General features: G+C 38.4%; 1 protein-coding gene across 4 annotated transcripts in view; it reads left to right on the forward strand.

The window, feature by feature from the left end:
* Nucleotides 1-22,118, forward strand: part of LOC149207605 (DNA (cytosine-5)-methyltransferase DRM2-like) — a 221,815-nt gene that overhangs the window by 197,452 nt on the left and 2,245 nt on the right. The gene's annotated exons all lie outside the window — the stretch shown is intronic.

Here is a 22,118-nt window from a genome sequence, read left to right on the forward strand (position 1 = left end):
GCTTGTAGACACTAGTGAGCCATGGCTTTGCCATTGTGGTTGAGGAAGAAGGGCTTCTAAAGAGGGATTTTTCTACAAGAGAACATTTAATAATGGGAGTCTTTGGAATAATCTTCTTTCTAGGAGGAATGAATGTTCTACTAGGCTTGCTACTAGAAGCTCATGTACAGTAATAAGACTTAGGAGTCACCAGATGAGAATTTCGTCTTTGGCTTTGGGATGTTCTCATCAAAAGGAATGGAGCATAGACTTTGGATCACGAGGAGAAGGACCCAACTCCTTGGCAACGACATCGAAGATGTTACCACAAAATCTAGTAGGCTTGGTGCAAAGCCTAACTAGGAAAGTTAGGTCTTATGGCAACAAAAAGATTAGCTACCACTATCACTTCAATGGCCATTCATCTATTGTTCTGTGGTTGGTTGTTATCCCCACAAGGGAGGCTTCTTCGACAGGACTACAAGGTTAGATGACTAGGGTTTCAAGCCAAATGGCTCTCTAAGGAGTTTGCAGATAAATCACCTAGAAATATCTTCAATAAAGGAAGGTTCAAGGGTGATAAGAGTCTAGCGGTTATGGAAGGATGTACTTGCAAAGCCTTGTAGGCCAAGATAGGATTTACAGATGTTTAAGTACACACTCCAACAACCCCAATAAACTAGAGAAAGGTTGTTACAAGTTAGGGTTTCATAGATGGGAAAATTTATGGCATGCAAAACCATATAACAGCCACAAAATAGCCTATAAATGATAAGATAAATAAAGGATTAAAGGCTATAAAAGAGGTACGCAAAAAATAGGTCGTCTTTAAATTTTTAATCACTAAAAATGCACAGAACAACAATATAAACACTAGACATTAGCCCTAAATTTGATGGTAAAATATGCAATAAATGATAGGTCTTGCTTTTTAAGCACTAATAAATGCAATTTCTACCTAAAGGACAATAATATATTGTACAAAAATGTTATTAAATGCAAATTTAGACCAAACTCTAACCCTAGATACCATCAAAAGGAGAAAAGATAGAAATTTAGAATGGTTGACACAGCTAAACTAGTGTGTTTATTCAATTGTGAAATGGAATTAGGGAAAGTTCAAAGACAGGACCTTGGATGAAGAATGCTTCAAGACAATTGTTTCACTTAGTCTCTCCATGCAATAAATATGCTCCCCACGACTAGTCCCACTCTATTTAGCTAGGCTCTAGAACAGGACAACACCCATCAAGTAGGTATGAGACCAACATGGAGGCATCCTGGGTCCTTTAAGAACATCATCAATCAAGTTAATATCCTGACTTCTTGGCTCAATGTTTCAACATCTAGAGATGAAGAAGGGGATCATACATCCATGTGGGTCTCCTTAAGGCCCAATATTAATATTTGGAAGAGCAACATTGGCTCTGCAAGATCTTAAGTGCTCTCACATCTTTATTGGTGTCCTTCTCAATGTGCTAGAAGGGTGACAAGCCATCCCTTAAGGGGCTTCCAAAAGTATCTGTGTGAAACCACCTTAAACATACTCTCAAGATCAAGTGAGATCAACATCAATGGGGACAGAAACCATTAAAGTATAACATTGGACCATATTCAATGTTAGGGGCACAAAAATACTTCTGCAAACCCTGCCTTCAAATGTCTTTCTAGCTAATGATTTGTAAGCAGGTTACCACATTTTTGTTAAGGATGATTATGCAGTTAGCCCTATTAGGTGCTTCCATCCCTGAAGGGAAGGGACATTTTCGAGTTAGGCCCATCAATTCATAGATGCATATGGTAATGTGGTCATGGAATGGGAAAGAATTCATGGAAGATAATGATGATAAGAGGGAGCAATCTTAGAGGCATGAGTTACCCATTTATTCAACCTTTTTTTCCACCCCTCTGGTGCACCTTTTACTTTAATGATTTGTCTTCCTTTGTTGCATAGCTTAGATGATCCAACTTGCTTTATGTCTTTCCAATACCCTTTCAAGATGTATTAGTTTATAACTTTATCACTCAGTGGGGTTGGGACAATGTTAGCCTCAAAAGGGAGTGTTCTAGCCCTCCCAAATAATCTCAAGTGATCTCCATCCTCATCTACGCTCTGGAACAGGACAACGCCCATCAAGTAGGTATGAGGCCAACATGGAGGCATCCTGGGTCCTTTAAGCACATCATCAATCAAGCTAATGTCCTGACTTCTTGGCTCAGCATTTCAACATCTAGAGATGAAGAAGGGGGTCATACATCCATGTGGGGCTCCTTAAGGCCCAACATTAATCTTTATTCAGATAGAGCATGAAATGCTTAGGAATTGGGCGATGACTTATGAGTGGGGTAGAGGTCGTGCTAAGCTTTTACCCACATGCTTATTACATGTCCCAACCATCTTTTACCTTTTTCATTTTCGTTTATTTTGTGGCTTCATATATTTTTATCTTTCTTTCAGATGCATCAACCTCTTAGGCCAATTTTTTCAGGCGCTAAATCCAAGATGAGGGTATAGGGTGCTAGTCCCAATGACCAATGACAATCAACCCAAAGAATGGAAATGGATATAAGGGAGAAATTGAAGGTGGTAAGTGTTATCTACCTTGGCCACGCTAGATCAATCAATGCCTCCATTTAGTGCCCCTCCTAATAGTGGAAGAAAGGGGCCTCAATGGAGGTCACACTTGACTAGGGGCAAAGGATAATCTCCCAGGTGAAGTATGTAAACAAGGGTACAATCAATAGTGGGCAATCATCCAGCTTGGCCTATGATCCATGTTAGTATGCCCCAAACATTAAATGAAATAACATTACAAAAATGGTTAGTGTACATTCTAACAGATTACCTCCATCCTTCAAGAAGTATGCTAGATGGGAAAGAGTATTGTCGAGAGCATAGGTGGAGAACTCTAAAGTAAAGCTATATGTGGATCATCATAGGGTTGTTGGCTAACCAATAGGGAGAAAAAATTTCTCCTAGGGTCACTTTTGGTGGGTAACAAGATGCTATAATGGTAGACAAATTTCTCTATAGCCCCATTTGTGAGTTCTCAATTTCAATCTAGATATTGTTCAAAACATTTACTATTTTATTTTTACCAAAAGCCTACGAAAATAGCAACCACCAAATGTCCTAAATAGAGCCATAAATTATGTTTCCCCCAATATCCACTAGACTGCACAAAACATGAATAGATATATATTTATTAATGAATGATTGATTGGCTTTTTACAAGAAGGGCCTTGGCTTAAATAAGCCCTTGGAACCTTTTCGAGAAGGGGCTGCAATTACATAGTTAATTAATTACACAAAATTGCCTCTCTTGAAAAGATGCTTTGTCCTCAAAGCATACATAATGATGGGTGTTTTTGACAAAAAACTTCAGTCTCCCAAGAGGTTTCTTCTTTTGGTAGATTCTTCCACTTGATAAGGTATTCTTTAATTACTCGAGATCGTAACTTCCTTTCCGTGGTGGTAACAATTCCTTTTGGTTCTAAGATGAACTTGCCTTCATCATGTTGATTTGGGGTAGCATTGGATGTGCTCTAGCCATGAAAATTGGTGGAGAGGCTAAAGCACATGAGATCTCCGAGACCCAGAAATGGTTTTGGGAAATTCTACCTAGTGAAGGAGATATTAAAATAATTAATATTTTTAATGGGTTCCTAAGTCTAAACTTAGGAAAATAAAAATATTAATGGGTATTAATATAGAATTGGGTTAGAAGGTACTAAATGACATGGATCAAGCCAAATCTAATCTTAATCGTTGATTAGAGATGTAATCTCGATCGTTGAAGACTCAACAGAAAAAGTATAAGAGGAGGCTTGAGGGTCAGTTGAAGATACACCAGAGTGATCAGTCAGTTTGATTTTTTAGAGTGGGGTTTGCTAAGAGAAATCGAACCAGCGATCAGTTGCAGCGAGGGGTAGTGAGTGCATAGCAGAGAGGCAGAGATAGTGTCAGAAGACCAGCGCAGAGGCAAAGAGGCAAACTCAGAGCTAGAGGAAGCCACGCAGAGGGCCAGAGAGGTGCATAGAGCCTCGGAGAGCTGACGCAAAGGGTTTCATGCTAACGCAAAGGCTAGGACAGCAGACGTTGAGCCTCATAGAGGTGCTGGAGAGAGTTTCGTGGAGCAGACTTTCAAAATATATGCTTCCAAAGAGAGGTATTACTGCCAGATTGAGATCTCTGTAGGGTGAGCCAGTTTGGCACCTCGTTGTACTCAAGAAAATCTGCTTAATAATAAAACCCTCAGAACTGCTGCATCGGTTTTCCCAAGTTGGGTTTTTCTGGGGATGATTGCCCAGAAATAACGGTGTCCCTTGTGTGTTTGTCTATTCCTTTCAGTTGTTGATTTGTAGATGGTTTAGACTGCATTGTGTTTATTTCAGTATTTATATGGTTAAGTAACTTGTTCAGTAATTAAACAAGTAGGCGAAATAAACAAGATAGTGCAGGAAAATTTCTAATGGGTTAGACTTAGAAATTTCAACACATCATCTAATATCAGAAGCGTTGCCTGTGCTGATTGGTGTCTGCCCAATGCCTTTTTAAGACAAGATACATGGAAAACATTGTGAACTCGATTGTTGTCCGGAAGGCTTAAGTTATATGCTACTTGGTTGATCTTTTTGTTAATCTGATATGGTCCATAAAACTTTGGCACCAATTTGTTTTTTCCTTTTTGTTTTAGGAATAATTGCTTGTAAGGCTAAAGTTTAACAAATACCCATTCTCCAACTTCAAATTCTCTCTCTTCTGGGTCGGTCAGCCTGTTGCTTCATGTGATTTCTTGCAATACTTAGATTTTCTTTTAATATTTGAAAAACTTTTTGGGTTTCTTCTAACTGCTGGAACTTTTGTCTCGAAAATGGCCAAATCCTTCCATTTGGGAGGTTCATATCCGTATAGAGCTTGAAATGGGGTCATCTTTGCAGAAGTGTAATAAGTTGAATTGTACCACCATTCAGCAAGATGTAACCACTAAGCCCACTTGTTTTGTTTGTCTGCTGCATAACAATGAAAGTATGCTTCTAAGCACTTATTGACAATTTCTGTTTGAGGATGATAAGAAGAACTCATGTTGAGGTATGTTCCAAAATATTTGAAAATCTCCTTCCAAAAATTCCCCTTAAACTTGGGATCTCTATCACTAGCAATGACTTTATGAAATCCATGTAATTTGTAAACAATCTTGCAAAACATCTCGGCGATCTCTTTTGCTGAATCTGAATTCTTCATTCTTATGAAGTGTGCATACTTTGGAGTCTGTCTACTACTACAAGAATTTTATCTTTCCCATCTGACATGGGTAACCCTTCAATAAAATCCATTGATATTTCTTCCCATTTCTGGTTTGGGATATTTAAGGAGTGGAGCAACCCTGGGGTCATAATGTTTTCACTTTTGTTTTGCTGACATTGATCACATTCTGCTACATATTTTTGAATATCATTATTCATACCCATCCAGAAGAATGATTGACGTGCATTATAGTAGGTTTTAAAGAATCCTACGTGTCTGACTGCCAGTGAATCATGTGACTCTTTGAGAATCTTGGCTTTAAATTTGGAATTTGAACTCAGGTAAATTCTTCCCTTGTACCATAGAATATCGTTTTTCCATTCAAATTTTGAATTCTAAGGAAGGTTATTGATTATAGCACTTGTTTCTGGATATTTTGCATATTCACTTTCAATCTCATTAAGCCATTCGAGAACAACAATTGAAACTACAAGTAATGATGGTTCTTCGTATTTCCTAGACACAACATCAGCTACTACGTTATCCTTCCCTTTTTTATGTAATATATCCATGTCAAAGGCAACGATTTTTTCAATCCATTTTTGTTGTTCTGTAGATAGCTTTTTCTATTAGAGGAGATGCTAAAGACTAATATGATCTGTTCATATTAAGAACTTACTCCCCAAGAGATATTATCTCCATTTGGCTAATGTGTGCATAATAGCAAGCACTTCCTTGTTGTATGTAGACTTGAGACGTTCTTGCTTATTGAGCTTCTTGCTTTCAAACGTGATTGGGTGGTCATCCTGCATTAGTATTGCTCCTATGCCAAAACCTGAAGCATCACACTCAATTGCAAATGGTTTTGAGAAGTCTAGAGTTGCCAATACAAGGGCATTAGACATAGCTCCCCTCAAGTCTTCAAAACACTTTTCTAGTTCATCATTCCATCGAAATGAGTTCTTCTTTAGAAGGTTTGTTAGGGGGTGCAGTTATATGGGAATAGTTTTTTATAAATCTTCAATAATAGTCGATCAATCCTAAGAATCCTCTTAGCTTGGAGCTATTAACTAGTTTGGGCCATTCCCTTATAGCCCTGATCTTATTAGGATCTATTTTTTCTCCTTCCTTAGATATTATATGTCTGAGATACTCTACTTCTTCCTTCCCAAAAGTGCATTTGGACTTCTTGGCATAGAACTGATGCTCTTCTAATATAGTAAGAACTTGCTCCAAAATGTTGTGAGTGCTCCTTCCATGTTTTACTATAAATTAGAATGTCATCAAAGAACACTAACACAAACTTCCTTAGATAAGGACGGAATAGCTTGTTCATAGTAGCTTGGAATGTTGTTAGTGCATTGGTTAAACAAAAAGGCATTACTTTAAACTCACGATGCCCTTCATGTGTTCGGAACACAGTTTTTGTTATGTCTTCCAATCGTATTCTAATTTGGTAATACCCTGACCTTAGGTCCAATTTTGAGAAGTATTTAACTCCATGTAGTTCATCCAACATTTCATCGATAAAATGGATTTTAAATTTGTTTTTAATTGTTATTTTGTTTAGTCCTCGATAATCGACGCATAATCTAAACGATCCATCTTTCTTTCAAACTAATACAACTGGATCAGCATACGGACTTTTACTTTTTGTGATAATGCCACATTTTAAAAGATCTTGGACTAATCTTTCAATTTCAGTTTTTTGATGATGTGGATATCGATATGGCTTGATGTTGATGGGATTTGATCCTGATTTGACTTCGATTGTATGCTCGATTTCTCTTTTAGGCGGCAACTTCATTGGAAGATCTTGGAATAATTTTTCGTGCTTTTGAATTAGCTTTTGAACCTTCGGTGCTTCTTCGTTGACCAGATTTGAAGTTAACATTTCTAATTGATGACACTATACTAAATAAGCTGGTGCTCCCTTCCGAATCATTTTCATCATCTGGGATGATGATACAATTTGATTCTCAGGGGGTTGGAACCCATATAACTTGTATTTATACCCTTCCCATTTAAATTTTATAAATTGCTTTTGATGGTTGGCAGAATAAGTACCTAGGGTTTGAAGCCATTGGATACCTAGGACCACATCCACTCCTAATGGTACAGTGTAGAATGGAGATTCTAGATTATATTCTTAAATTTGTAAATTGACTTTATGGCATTTCCCTACTTTTTCAATTTTCTTACCATCAGCTACCATAACCTTCATGTTAGGCATGGGCAATGTGAAAATGTTGAGTCTTTTCGCCATAGTTGAGTCCAAAAAGTTGTGGGTGCTACTGGTATCAATTAGAACCATTATGTTGCTCTTCTTGATATGTCCTTTTAACTGTAATGTCTGGGGTTGTGATATACCTGTCATGGCCGAGAATGACACTTGCGGAATATTTTCATTATCTAGTTCTGGAGAGAATTCTGGAGAATCTTCGATTTCTTCTAGGTCTGTTTCATCACTGTCTGAATCATTAGTTGCTTCACATTTATATAGGTTCTCGGTCTCTTTTCCTTTGGCTCACCTATGTTTAGGGTCCCATTTTTCGCCACAACATTTGCACTTGCCCTCTTTCATTCTTTGCATTTCCAAGTTAGTTTTTTCTCCCTCACAAAGATGGGGTGGAACATATCTTGTGTTATCTGTGTTCGCAACTTGGGAAAATCTTCATCTCGAATATACTCTTTCAACTTTTGGTCATTGCGTCTTTTCGTGTTTCTTTTCAACAGCTTTTGCCTTCTATCTTGCTACTCTATAGAAGTGATGTCATGAAGCTCAAGTTCAGCGTGGACACGGGGTTTAAGTCCCTTGGTGTATGATTGAATGAAACGAGTTTCTAATAATCCAGGTACTCGTGTATCTAAGGTTTCCCATTCTCGAGTGTATTCGTCCACATCTCCTTTTTGTTGCAATCTGGTGAGTGTTGAGAAGAACGCTTCTTCTTTGACACCTTGAAACCTTTTAAAGAACACATTTTTGAATTTCCTCCAACTGATAGCAAGTATCGTCTTTTTCCACCACATACACCAATTATATGCTTCGCCGTCCATTTGCATGGGGATGAATCCCTGATCTTTTCGTCATCATTGTCAATCCCTGTCATGGTCGAGAATGACACTTGTGGAATATTCTCATTATCTAGTTCTAGAGAGAATTCTGGAGAATCTTCGATTTCTTCTACGTCTGATTCATCATTGACGGAATCATTAGTTGCTTCACATTTATATAGGTTCTCAGTCTCTTTTCCTTCGGTGCACCTATGTTTAGGGTCCCATTTTTTGCCACAACGTTTGCACTTGCCCTCTTTCATTCTTTGCATTTCCAAGTTGGTTTTTTCTCCCTCATTCTTGTGTTATCTGTGTTCGCAGCTTGGGAAAATCTTCATCTCGAAAATACTCTTTCAACTTTGGTCACTGCATCTTTTCGTGTTTCTTTTCAACAACTTTTGCCTTCTGTCTTGCTACTCTATAGAAGTGGTGTCATGAAGCTCAAGTTCAACGTGGACATGGGGTTTAAGTCCCGTGGTGTATGATTGAATGAAACAAGTTTTTGATAATCTAGGTACTCGTGTAGCTAAGGTTTCCCATTCTCGAGTGTATTCATCCACATTTCCTTTTTGTTGCACTCTGGTGAGTGTTGAGAAGAACACTTCTTCCTTGACACCTTGAAACCTTTTAAAAAATGCATTTTTGAATTTCCTCCAACTGATAGCAAGTGTCGTCTTTTTCCACCACATATACCAATTATATGCTTTGCCTTCCATTTGCATGGGAATGCATCTCTGGTCCTTTCGTCATCATTGTCAATACCGTAAATCTCGAAATATTCTTTTGCTTTATTGAACCATGCAACATTGCACTTCTCGTTACCATCAAATTTGGAGAGTTCAAGTTTTGCTCTTCACTGATATGTCGCAACTATTGGAGTAAAGAGAGGGTATTGATTGGCAATTTGCATATTTGAGAATTGATTCCAGAGCTACATATTTTGAAAATTTGTGTTACTATTTTGTTGATGGGATATGGACGATGCTTTTGGAGATTCGGGTTTCTCATGTGAGTCTGACGTGTTTGACAAATCCAGAGAATTGAGATGTTGAGTAGCGTCATTATTTTGGGGTATTTGATCAGGTGTATTCTTCAACTTGTCACAAATACAGGTCAACATCACCATTGCCTGACTATGATTCAAAGTCACCATATTTGAAAGGATTGCATGATCCTTTTTAAATTCATTATGGTTTTGTTCGAGCTAAATTTCTATTCTCTTTGATGTATCCAGGAGCTCCTTGATTTTTTTGTTGTGTCCGGTGACCTTAGCTTCAAGGTCTATTATTTTTTATTAAAATCAACGAATGTCATGGATGAAGACATTGATTAGGTAGGAAGTGGAGTATAATTATCTAGCTTAACTATTTTTCTTATCTTGATCGTAATTTTTATTAATATATATATAAATATATCGTAATAACTATATATCCATGTTTACATGAACGCGACTCGTTTGGAGGACGATGGAAACTGAAACGGGCACGGTCAAATGAAGTGGTGACAGTGGCGGGTATGTAGATGGACGGGCGAAGTGGTGACAGCGGCGTGCACTGAAATAGGAAATGGGCTCAGTCACGGTTGACCTGCGGCGAGGTGAACGACAGCGTGGGATTCCAGTTGGAATGGCGGCTCGATAAGATGACCACTGGGACAACGTATGTTTGGGATGACGCTTCATCGGGCTACGCGGAGATAGGGAATACAGGCGAAGAGTGGGTCAATGTTGGAGAGGTAAGAAGATGTGACGAGCAGAAGATTGAAGGTGAATGGATCAGCGCAACAAAAGGTTGAATCGATCAACAGGTGCGAGGATCAGAGGCTCTGATACCACCTGGAGTGCACAAATTCTTTGATTATAGAAAACATGAATAGATATATATTTATTAATGAATTATTGATGGGTTTTTTACAAGAAGGGCCCTGGCTTAAATAAGCCCTTGGAACCTTTTCAAAAAGGGCCAGGATCTTTGATCGTGCCCCAATTACATAGTAAAGATCTTGCCCCAATTACATAGTTAATTAATTACAACATGCACCCCCACATCCAACTTGTATACAATCGTCGAGGTGTGAGGAGATTTTGGGGAAAACAAAAGATGTGAGTTGGGGTAGGGGAAGATATTAGGGAATTCTTAAATGAATTCTTCAGTAAATTGTTAGCTCTCAATGAGAACTTTACTTAAAGAACTAATACAATGTTTTTTTTTGGATTTGAATTCAATCTTGAGGTGATTCCAAAGCTGCTTTTCTCGCTTTCTCCTCCTCCTATGTCATGTTATCTTGTGGAGATATTATTCACACATGTAAAACTAGTGTAGCCATATAAATTAAATGGTTGTTAAATGCCAATAGGCATCAAAACACTTGCTTCATGACACATCTCACATTGCCAAAATTTAAGAATAAAAACAAATAGGCTTTCTTAACTTTACCATGGAGATTTTTAACCTATAAATAGGGTTTGTTACTATACAATGGGCCAATAACATAGCTTACTAATACCACATGTCCAAAAAACATTAACTCATGTTCAATATGGCATTATTTGTATTTAACCAATTTAATTAAAAAGACAAAAAAAGGCATAACTACTTTGGAGATAAATCTCAATTTTTTATTTATGACTACCACTAAGAATATTCTTGCATATTTTGTGGAGGTTAATCCCTACCATCCACCTAATAATTATTGATAATTAAATTAAAATTCTGGAAACGTTATTCCATAATAGACATACCTATTGACATAATTATTAAAGTTTATATTAGTAAGATGGTTGATATAATAGTTTTGCTGGAAAATTCTAAAATGCTAATACACCAACATCCATCTTAACTTTGGATCTAACATGCGTCGAGAGGAATAAACTTTTGAGATGCAAACCTTTTTTAGAGTGAAAAACTTGAGGAAATAATTGCATATTAAGGTATTTTATGACTCTCGGTGCATGATAGATCCGGAGATAAAATGGATTTACATTAGTTACAAAAATAAACTTGAGGAAATAATTACATCTTGAGGGATCACTCTCGGTGCATGGTATATATATATATATTACTTAGAGAGGACATTGAAATATTTTATTTTACTTTTTTGGACATGGTGAATTGATATTTTATTTTACTTTTTTGACCATGGTGAATTAGTAATTCGTTGGAGTAAGTTGGGCGAGGCCCAAGATCAAACTTTCTGACTGCCACTATAGCACCAAGTGTATCCAATAATGCACAAGGTATATATACCAATAACTTGACTTAACAAGAGTTGAGAGTCTCGAACTCCATAAGGGAGCTCTATCCCAGGGGTTGCCTACTCTTCGACCTTTATCACAATGGGCCAGCATGCCCCAAGAATTGAACCTAGATGGAGAGGATCACAAAAAGCTTCCCTATTACTCAAGCTAAACCCAAGGGATTGAATTATTTTGTTTATAACGAATATTGAAATATTTTACTTAAGGTCCATGTTAAATAATTTTTTGTTATTAATATATTTTTAAATGTCACAAGTTAACTCCATGTTGAGGATGGAAGGAATTACATATCTCCCTACTAATATACAACACCGCATTGAACATTTTAAATATAAGAATTTTATTTTCAATTGCTTCCTGTATATATAAAGTTGATATTGGAATATTTTATTTATGATCAACATTAAAATATTTTTTTGTTATATATATTTTTAATTTTTTTTTTCTAAATGCCACATGTCAACTCTGTAGGAATTTACAGGGTAAGTTCCTCAGAAAGAACACCAAAAGGACACCGCTCACAACCAGATCACAGATCAATACACCAGTGTTTTTGACGTGGTTAAAACCCTCAAAGAGGGAAACAGTCCACGGCTTGAGCCAACACGGCCACTTCAGGCAATTTATTAATCAAAGAATGAAAATTTACATAAGCTTCTGTCATGCACGGATTACCCTACAAATGACCCTCCATGCGCTTTAAATAGAATTCATGGACCAATTGGGTGTCAAGCCACGGATCAAGTGTCGATAATACCGAGGAGAGAATGAACCGTCGGATCACTACATATCGTGACCGTCGGATTGTAAGTTACAAAATGTACAACGGTAAAGAAACACACTTTACCTAACTCTATACCTAAATCTACACTAGACCAAGTTGAACTTAACTATATCCTATGTGTCGGAATATCCTAACATCCCCCCTTAAGAACAACTTGGGATAGGAATGAAGGATTTACAAATATGACACAATAGGAGAAGGAAGGAGGCACTAGAGCCTATCCCCCCTTAGTGACAACTTCCTGAACTCCAACCATAAATCGAAGTTTAGTGAACTTCGCCTCTGTGAGAGCCTTTGTGAAGATGTCTGCAACTTGATCATCTGTTGAACAATATTGCACTTCAAGAACATGGTCGTGAATGAGCTTTCTGATGAAGTGCATGTGCAGTTCAATGTGTTTGTTGCGCTGATGTTGGACTGGATCTTTGCATAGCTGAATGGCACTTTGATTATCACACCAAAGTGTAGTCGGATGCTGCTGCTCAAAGCCAAACTCTGACAGGATCTGACGAAGCCACAAGGCTTCCTTACTAGCTTCTACGGCACCACGATACTCTGCTTCTGCTGATGAAAGAGAAATGGCACCCTGTTTCTTGCAAGCCCATGTAATAGGTCCTGAACCAAGAGTGAACACATAACCGACAGTAGACTTCCGATCATCAGGGTCACCAGCCCAATCGGAATCAATGAAACCAACCAATAGAGGAGATGCTTTGGCACTGTAATGAATCCCAAACTGAACTGTACCTCGAACATAACGAAGTATTCTTTTAGCTGCTTTCCAATGACTTTCACGGGGGTTTTGCATGAACTGAGCAACAAGGCCAACAAAGGAAAGGTAAGGACGAGTATGGGTTAGATACAAAAGTTTTCCTACAAGTTGACGGTATAAGGTAGCATCAACTTCAGGAGAAGTACAAGTGATTGAGAGTTTGACTCCAGACTAAAAGGGAGAAGGGGCTGGCTTATAGTCTTCCATGTGAAAATGACGTAGAATATCACAAGCATACTTGGACTGGGAAAGGGAAATACCCTCCTTGGATTGCAAGACTTGAAGACCGAGAAAATAGTGTAAGTGTCCTAAGTCTGTCATTTCAAATTTCCTTTTGAGGCTAGACTTCACATGGTTTATAAGGTTGGGATCACTACCAGTAAGGATAAGATCATCAACATAAAGAACAAGGATGATAAGAGAGTTGCCCACTTTCTTGGTGTAGACAGTATTGTCAGAATGACACCTAGAAAAGCCAGATTCTAAAAGAAAGCTATCCATTTTGGCATACCAAGCCCGAGGAGCTTGCTTGAGACCATAAAGGGATTTCTTAAGTCGACAAACAAGGCTGGAGTCTGTTTGTATGAAGCCAATGGGTTGTTCCATATAGATTTCTTCATGCAAGTCCCCATGCAAGAAGGCAGATTTAACATCCATCTGATGGACTTCCCATTTGAAAGAGGCAGCAAGGGAAAGAACAAGGCGGATAGAGTTCATTTTGGCAACAGGGGAGAAGGTTTCAGTGTAGTCAATGCCTTCAACCTGTGAAAAGCCCTTAGCAACAAGACGAGCTTTATGTTTATCAACTTTCCCATCTGGTCCATACTTGGTTCTGTAAACCCATTTGCATCTAACAAGTTTTCGTCCCTTTGGTAAAGGAACAAGATCCCATGTATCATTTGCCAATAATGAATGATATTCTTCATTCATAGCTACTTCCCAATCTGGATGGCCTGAAGCTTCTACAAAGGTGTCAGGATCATAATTTACTGGAGCTTGAGCCAGTAAAGAAGAGGCTCTCTCGAACTGAGAACGTGTGCTTCGCTGATCTGTAGGATCACCGGCAAGATCACCTACTGCATCTCGAGTAGCACGAACCCATTTTGGAAGCTCAGGAGCTGAAGGAGGATCCTGAGATGGTGGGGGAGGATTGTCATCCTCACTTTCATCATCTGAAGAAGAAATGTTTTCAAAGGTAGAAGAGATAGGGAGAGGTGGCACATCCGCCGGCTAGGCTCGCAGGCCGATATATTTTCATCAAATTTTACATCTCTTCTAATGATAACATTTTTGGACTTAAATGGAATAAGCCTATAGCCTTTGACATCTTCAGAATATCCAACAAAAGTACATTTTTCACTTTTAGGTTCTAAAGCTTTATGCTTTTCATCTGGAATATGGGCCCACGCTTCACTTCCAAAAACACGAAAGTGACTTACATATGGTTTGATTGAGCTCCATGCTTCTTCTGGAGTGATATTCTTTAAAGTCTTACTAGGAGTGCAATTTATTATGTAATTTGCACAGTTAATTGCTTCTGCCCAAAAACTAAGACCAAGTCCTTTAGATTGTAGCATACAATTAGCCATTTCCTTTAAGGTGTGATTCTTCCTTTCAGCTACACCATTTTGTTGTGGAGTATATGGAACAGTATGTTGCATTTGAATTCCATTCTCAGTGCAATAGTTGATGAATGTGTTTTTAACATATTCTCCGCCATTATCAGATCTTAACTTAAGAATTTGATGTCCAGATTGTTTTTCAACAAAGGCCTTGAAGGCCAAAAAAGTGTTAAATACTTCACTCTTGAGTTTTAAGAAGTATACCCAAGTGCGTCTGGAGAAATCATCAATGAAAGTTAAGAAATACTTGCAACCAGAGAATGACACAATTGGAAGTGGACCACATAAATCACTATGCACAAGCTGTAAAGGGGCTGAGGCGTGCCAAGAGGCACGTTTTTCAAAATTGTCCCGATGATGTTTTCCGAGTACACATCCGGAACAAACACCATATTTGCAAGATACCATAGGAAGACCTGCCACCATATTTTCTTTACATAGATGCTGAAGGGAGCGATAGTTTAAGTGACCAAATCGCTCATGCCAAAGTTTTCTCACTTCATCGTTATGAGCAACAAATACTGAGGGAATATTTGATGACCCAAAGTTGTGAAACTTATACAACCTTGTGGAATCATCAGCAATGCCAGTAGCCAAAATCTATTTAGGATCTCTTAAGTCCTTGATTACAACATCATGAGGTGAAAATTCAACGATTTTACCTTCACCTGAATGAGTTATCTGATATGCAGATAGAAGGTTGCATGATAAGGTTGGAACACATAATACATCATTAAACTGACCATTGTCTAGATGAACAGTTCCAGTCCCTACAACATTAAGAGATCTATCATCACCAACCTATATATTTTTGGTGTTACAATCATTTAAAGAAGAAAACATGGCTTTGTTTTTGGCCATGTGATAAGAAGCTCCAGAATCAATGAGCCACTCATGAGAATGAGAAGAAGAAGAAGATGCATTTAATGCATAGCCAGACCGAGATGTTTGACAACCACATGCAGAAAGTGCAATTCCTGAAGATGAAGTTGAAGAAGATTGCCCCAAATGGATGTTATGCTTCTTCATTGCTGCTTCCAAAGCTTCCATCTTTTTAAAGCATTTTGATTCTAAGTGGCCATCTCGATTACAAAAATTGCAATGTCTATCAGTCTTCTTCCCTTTGTTTTTATTTGTCTTATCATTTTGTTGAAATGATTTTTCATTTTGGGGCTGAAATTGCTTAGGACCCTTGTTTGGTTTAGGACCATTCTTTTTAGGATATGACTTCTTAGGATTCTTTAAATTTGGTTGCTGCTGGGCGGCTAACGCTTTTTTGGAAGAGTTTCCAAGATTAAGAAGACCAAGATGTAAGAGTTTTTCTTGTTCTCTTATTAAAGAATCACAAAAAGAGTCAAAGGAAGGGGGCTTGTAGTCTTTTCCTTGAGAAATGAAGGCTTCTCTTGTAGAATGGAAGGTGGAAACAAATACAGAGTAGGCTGATCCCAACTTAGTAAGGATGGAATAAATAAGGTTACTATCTTCTTTCTTAACCTTAACACCTTCCAAAAGATATCTAAGGGTCTTGAACTTAGACAAGAAATCTTCAATGCAAGAAAAATTATTAGGGTCCAATGTAAGCAACTCATTTTCAAGTTGATGGGCTCTAATTTCATTTTTAATCCCAAAAACTTTATTGATTTGTTCCATTGCTTCATGAGGAGTTTCAAGTTCTGCAATATGGAATCTAAGATCTGGAGAAATAGACATCCCTATCAAACCACGTGCTTGATCTTGTCTATTTTCCCATTTAGCAGCCTTGTCTTCATCTTTTGGTTTCTTTTCTTGGCCTGTGGCTATTCGGTAGAGACCTTTACTTCTAAGTAAATCCTCCATGTAGGACAACCATTGGAAGTAGTTGGTGCTGTCAAGGGTAACTTGGTATTGACTTTCCATTTCAACAGAAATTGAAGCTGAAGATGCTGAAAGTAAGTGTTCCAATGGATAGATCTCGAAAAATTAGGCTGGTTTAAAAAAAACGGCTCTGAAAAAGGCTTCCGGATGAAGAAGTTATGGCTTTTTGAAAAAAAGTTGTTGAAGTTGCCAACGAAGTGCGGGAATGTGCGGAAATGAAAAAAGTCCGCCCCCACAAAATGGAGACTTGAACCCAAGACCTCTACTCTCTTAAAATAGCTTTGAACCAATTGATCTATACAAAAAATTTGAGAGACAGAGAGAGAGAGAGGGGGGGGGGGGGGCTTTGGGTTGCGTGCTTGCTTTGAGAAAGCTCTATTTCCCTACAAAACAAAAAACACAAAACCCAACACGGACATGCAAAGAAAACGAACCTTGCGACTCGAAGTTAGCTTTACCCAAAAAACTAAATATTTTCAAAAAATTGAACCTTGCAGCTCAAAGCTAGCTTTAGCCGAAAAACTAAATATTTTTCTCAATGTTTCTGATTTTCCGAGATCACACTAAGGTGCAGGGAAAAGAGCATACGCATGAGAAAAATCCTTCCTTTCTGTTTCTAATTTGCCCAGATCGCACAGAGTCGCAGGGCAAAGAGCATACGCAGAAATGAAAGGTATAGATCCGGTTAAAAAAGCTAAATAAACCGAAACCGAAATAAGCAGAGAGAAAATAACAGTAAACTGCAAATAAACACTGTATACCTCCAGATCTTAAAAATGACGCAGCTAGGGCTACCGGAAACCTTTTCGCGTGAAACGAAAGGGGTTCCTCACTGGAACAGATGCTCCGAACACAACAGAGCAGTCCCCTCGGCCCGAAAGCAGTCAGAAACAGTAGATCTAGGAAACGGCAGTCGGATGCAGTTCAACCGGCTTCAGATTTGGATCACCAACGGACGCGGCCCTCAAATAGCTCTGATACCATGCAGGAATTTACAGGGTAAGTTCCTCAGAAAGAACACCAAAAGGACACCGCTCACAACCAGATCACAGATCAATACACCAGTATTTTTGACGTGGTTAAAACCCTCAAAGAGGGAAACAGTCCACGGCCTAAGCCAACGCGGCCACTTCAGGCAATTTATTAATCAAAGAATGAAAATTTACATAAGCTTTTGTCATGCACGGATTACCCTACAAATGACCCTCCATGCGCTTTAAATAGAATTCATGGACCAATTGGGTGTCAAGCCACGGATCAAGTGTCGGTAATACCGAGGAGAGAATGAACCGTCGGATCACTACATATCGTGACCGTCGGATTGTAAGTTACAAAATGTACAACGGTAAAGAAACACACTTTACCTAACTCTACACTAGACCAAGTTGAACTTAACTATATCCTATGTGTCGGAATATCCTAACAAACTCCATGTTGAGCATGGAAGGAGTTACACATCTTCCTCGTAGTGGATTGTGAAAAGAGGATTATTTTTTTATACTTTTAAATTGATCTTGAAATTGAAATATTTTATTTATGGTCAACATTGAAATATTTTTTTATTTAAAATTATTTTTAAATGTCATGTGTCAACATTCCCCGGTCGAGAGCAACTTGGAGTACATATCACCCGCGGGCTCGTTATGGTGATGGCATTGGGAAGCACACCCACCCCACCTCACACACTCGAGGCAGGTGGTGAGGAGGGCGAGCGCATGCAGGCGTTTAAGACATATATCGAAGGTGGCAAATGCCTTCAATGCAGCGTGTGGTTAACCATCTTGGCAAATAATTGTGATCACGCCCAAAGTCTGCTCCGTGGGAAGTTGAAGGAGGAAGGGCGCACTACCAAAAATCTCTCGACGCAGAGGCGAGCTCAGCTCCTCTTCTCTCAGTCCATCGGGTATGTTTTATGTCTCTTTCCCTCCTGCTACATGTATTGGCTTACCAGTATTTGGAAAATGTGGGTGCATGGCCTTGCTTTGTTGGGTTATCAAGGTATGAGTCGCCTTTGGTACCTGCATGCAACTGTATGCATTTGTAATGAGGTTTGGTTGCGGGATTGTACCTCTGTGTCGATGTTGTATGAAATTTGCTTGTCGAAGATGGGTCTATATTGTTTCTTGGTCTTTGTGTTCTGGATTTGGGGTAACGATTTTGGGATTGCAGCAAGGGTTCTCATTTGCTACGCGTCTGTTTATTAGGTTCATTGGTTAGGGAATGGCTCGCTCGTTGATAGTGTCTGGTTGCAACTCTGCCTCTTGGGGCCGAGGAAAATGAAACAAAGGGGCTACTTAGTCGGACCAACCCAGCACCTCGGCGGGGCAGACAAAAGAATGAAAGCCCGTCAATAGTTTTATCAACGACGCGGCCTCTGCTATTATGAGGGTACTGCGGCAATAAACAAGTTGGCAACATGGAAATTGATGTCGAAGAAGAACGGGCAATGGTGTCGGATCCCAGGCACACCCGCGGCAGAGTGACTCAGTACAAACAAACTTTGTTTTTATACTGGTCGATGAAGAGCCTTCTAGGCAAGGCACTAGAGCAGGTTGCGATAAACATGGCAGCGAAAGTCCAAAGCTTCCCGGACTACCACAAGGAGTTCCAGAAACTCCACTTCCAATTGCAGAAGCAGGATGGTCGCCTCAAGAGAATTGAAGACCATATCTTGTGCTTTTGTACTCCGACAGAACTCCCTGGCTCGAATGTGAAGGATCTGGCTCCAGTTGAGTCGGCTTCAGCTGAGGACGCTGACTAGTTTTCTAGTTGATCTTTCTCTATTTTTTTGAATAGCAGTATGCGGCTAGCTTTTACATTTCAATATGTTGTAAGTATAGTTGAAAGCATTGTAGTTTTTAGCTACAGTCTAGACTTGCAGGCATATCTAGCCTAGTGTGACAGAGTCCTTATTTTTTGCTATTGGTTGGACTATAATGCTGTTAGGTGGTTGGTTAACTTGGTTTCCCTATGGGCAAGTTCCAGCCACTTAACTAACTATTATGTTGCTGTAATTTGCTTTTAAAGTAATGAAAAGGAAGGCACTACCAAGGTTACAAAAAAAATATATCATGTGTCAACATGTTAAGCATTAAAGGAATTACATATCACTTTCATGCCTGGATGTAGAAAGCTCCTATTTACAGAAAAGTGGGCATTGAAATAATTTATCTGTGCTTGACATTGAAAAAAAAAAATTAAGTAATATTTTTTCTTAAATACGGAGTGTCAGCTCCATGTTGAGCACAGAAGCACCTCTCTATCCTACTAAGTTGTAGGAAGTGCCTTTCAACACAATGATTTGTTGAAGAATCTAGGGAAATTAGGTATAGTAGGATTCTTTGTTACTTCATAACAATTTGTGGAGTCTTTTTACTTTTTGTTGTTAACTTAATATTCTTCTTATTATTATTAATGCATGTGTGTGTACTTCATCAAACTGCTACCAAAACATAAGAACAAGAACACAAGATGTTGGCTCTCTGCCAGGGCCAAAACCTCTCTTCTCTTGAGAGGAAAACCCTTTGGTAAGTTTTCTCTTATTGAAGCTTCTTTCTTGATCAATGCCAAACCCTAGACCCTTGACTAGAAGATCCTCCAAGCACAAGTCAAGTCCTTCCTTTTCTCTGCACTATGTTCCCCGGCACTTTGTCTACCTCCTTCCGGCACTTCATTCCTCGACACTTCGTCCTTCTTCCGACACTTTGTTCTTCCTTCCACTGTAAGTAGATCTTCTAGAAGAGATATTTTTACTTAGTGATATCATTCACCTAAGGATACTCATTCCTTCTCTTGATCATCCGAGTTCCTTCTTGATGTATGGTGGAAAGCTTAGTGTGACAGCATTGCAGCCCTAATTCTTGCACGTGTGAGAGGTACCCTAGAGAATTAGGGTCATTTTCCTTTGCTAGAGAGATAGGCTTCTTCGCTTGACTTGGGAGGCCTTGTAGGCCTAATTTCAAACCCAACCAACACTAATTCATGAACTGTTTGACCCTGCTGTCATACCCGCAGACTTACCCTCCTCTTCTTTGCACGTGTGGCTTCAGCTGCCCTAGAAATGGTCCTCTTGACTTCGGTCTAGGCTTCACCTTCTTCGCTGCACTTGGAGACCTCTTCTTTGTCCTTTGATACCCTTTTCTTGCCTCTTCACTTCGCAGATTTCAGAGAGATGAGTGTGTTTTCTTTGGAGGAGTGGACAGCCTCTATATATAGAGGACTGTCCCTCCTTTAGGCCGACTTGACTTTCTTTGCTGCAATAGGTGCTTTTAATGGTGCCATTGCTTCTTTTGATGGTGTCTTTGCTTGGAGGTGTCTTCTTTGACTTTTATACATAAATATACATAATTTAACATTTTCTTAAGGTCTTCAACATAATTCTTTTGACTCTTTGACTCACCTATAGCACTTTGACATGTGCTACACCTACTTCAATGAGCAAGAAATTCATTGACATATATTATAAAAATAATATTTCTTTTCTTGAATAAGTACAAATATCAAAAGTACATTTATGAAAACCAAACCTAGTTACATTTCCTTCAACATGATTTTCCTCAAAATAATAGATTCTGTAAAACAGTTAATCTTCTAGTCTGCCACTTGAAATCAATCTGCAGCGACTACATAATCACTACAATAAAGATAAATACGCAGAAAGCTTCAACCAAACAGTTTTGGATGCCTCAGCTCCAAAAGGATTCAATCCAATCAATATAAATATGGATTAATATTGGAGGCCCTTGTAATATTTAGTTCTACGTGGACCAATGTTATTAGAACCAGAAATAGAACCAAACAGGGTGAGCCCTAGAAACAGAAAGAAACCGGAAATAAAACCAGTTAATTAAACATACATAAAATTTTGAAATTTTTACAAAAAAAAAGATATTTCTTCATAGTCATCAATGTAAATCCTAACCAATAAACACAATAAAAACTTTGTATATAGCATGAAAGGGTGGGTATAATATAATAGCACCTAATGCAATACATAAACATTAAGGCTCTAATATGGCCTCTAGAGCCCAAAACATATAATACTACAATAAATAACTACATACAATCAGAATCATCCCCTGTATCGGAATCCTCATCATTAGAAGTACCCTTAGGCCTTGCCTCTATTCTCCAAGGACATTTGTACTGCTGGTTGGTGTTATTTATATAACCAAATCCACCCACCCTGTTGTTGCTCAAGTCAGTACCACTAATTTTGATCAAATTTGTTAATGCAAGCATTAAAATGAGGCAGAAAGCTTAACATGTCTAATTAGTGGGTTTTAATTAGTGGGTTTTGTTTGAGTGAAGGGTCCCTCATTATTAAAGGTAATGAGAAATGACTTAACAATAAAATTAAAGCATGTAAATTTCCATAAATGTATATAATGTAATTATTATTTTTAAATATAAATTGTTTCTGCAAATTCACACAGTCCATATTTAGCAATAATAATTACATTCAACACTTAAAACTGCAAATACAATATCTAGAAATAATAATTACATTCAACAATTAAAACCACAAACACAAGGATACATAGAGGCTT

Source organism: Pinus tabuliformis, chromosome 1_2 (assembly GCF_031772625.1).
Source record: "Pinus tabuliformis cultivar Carrire ecotype Pingquan chromosome 1_2, CPIR1, whole genome shotgun sequence".
NCBI classification, from domain to species: domain Eukaryota; kingdom Viridiplantae; phylum Streptophyta; class Pinopsida; order Pinales; family Pinaceae; genus Pinus; species Pinus tabuliformis.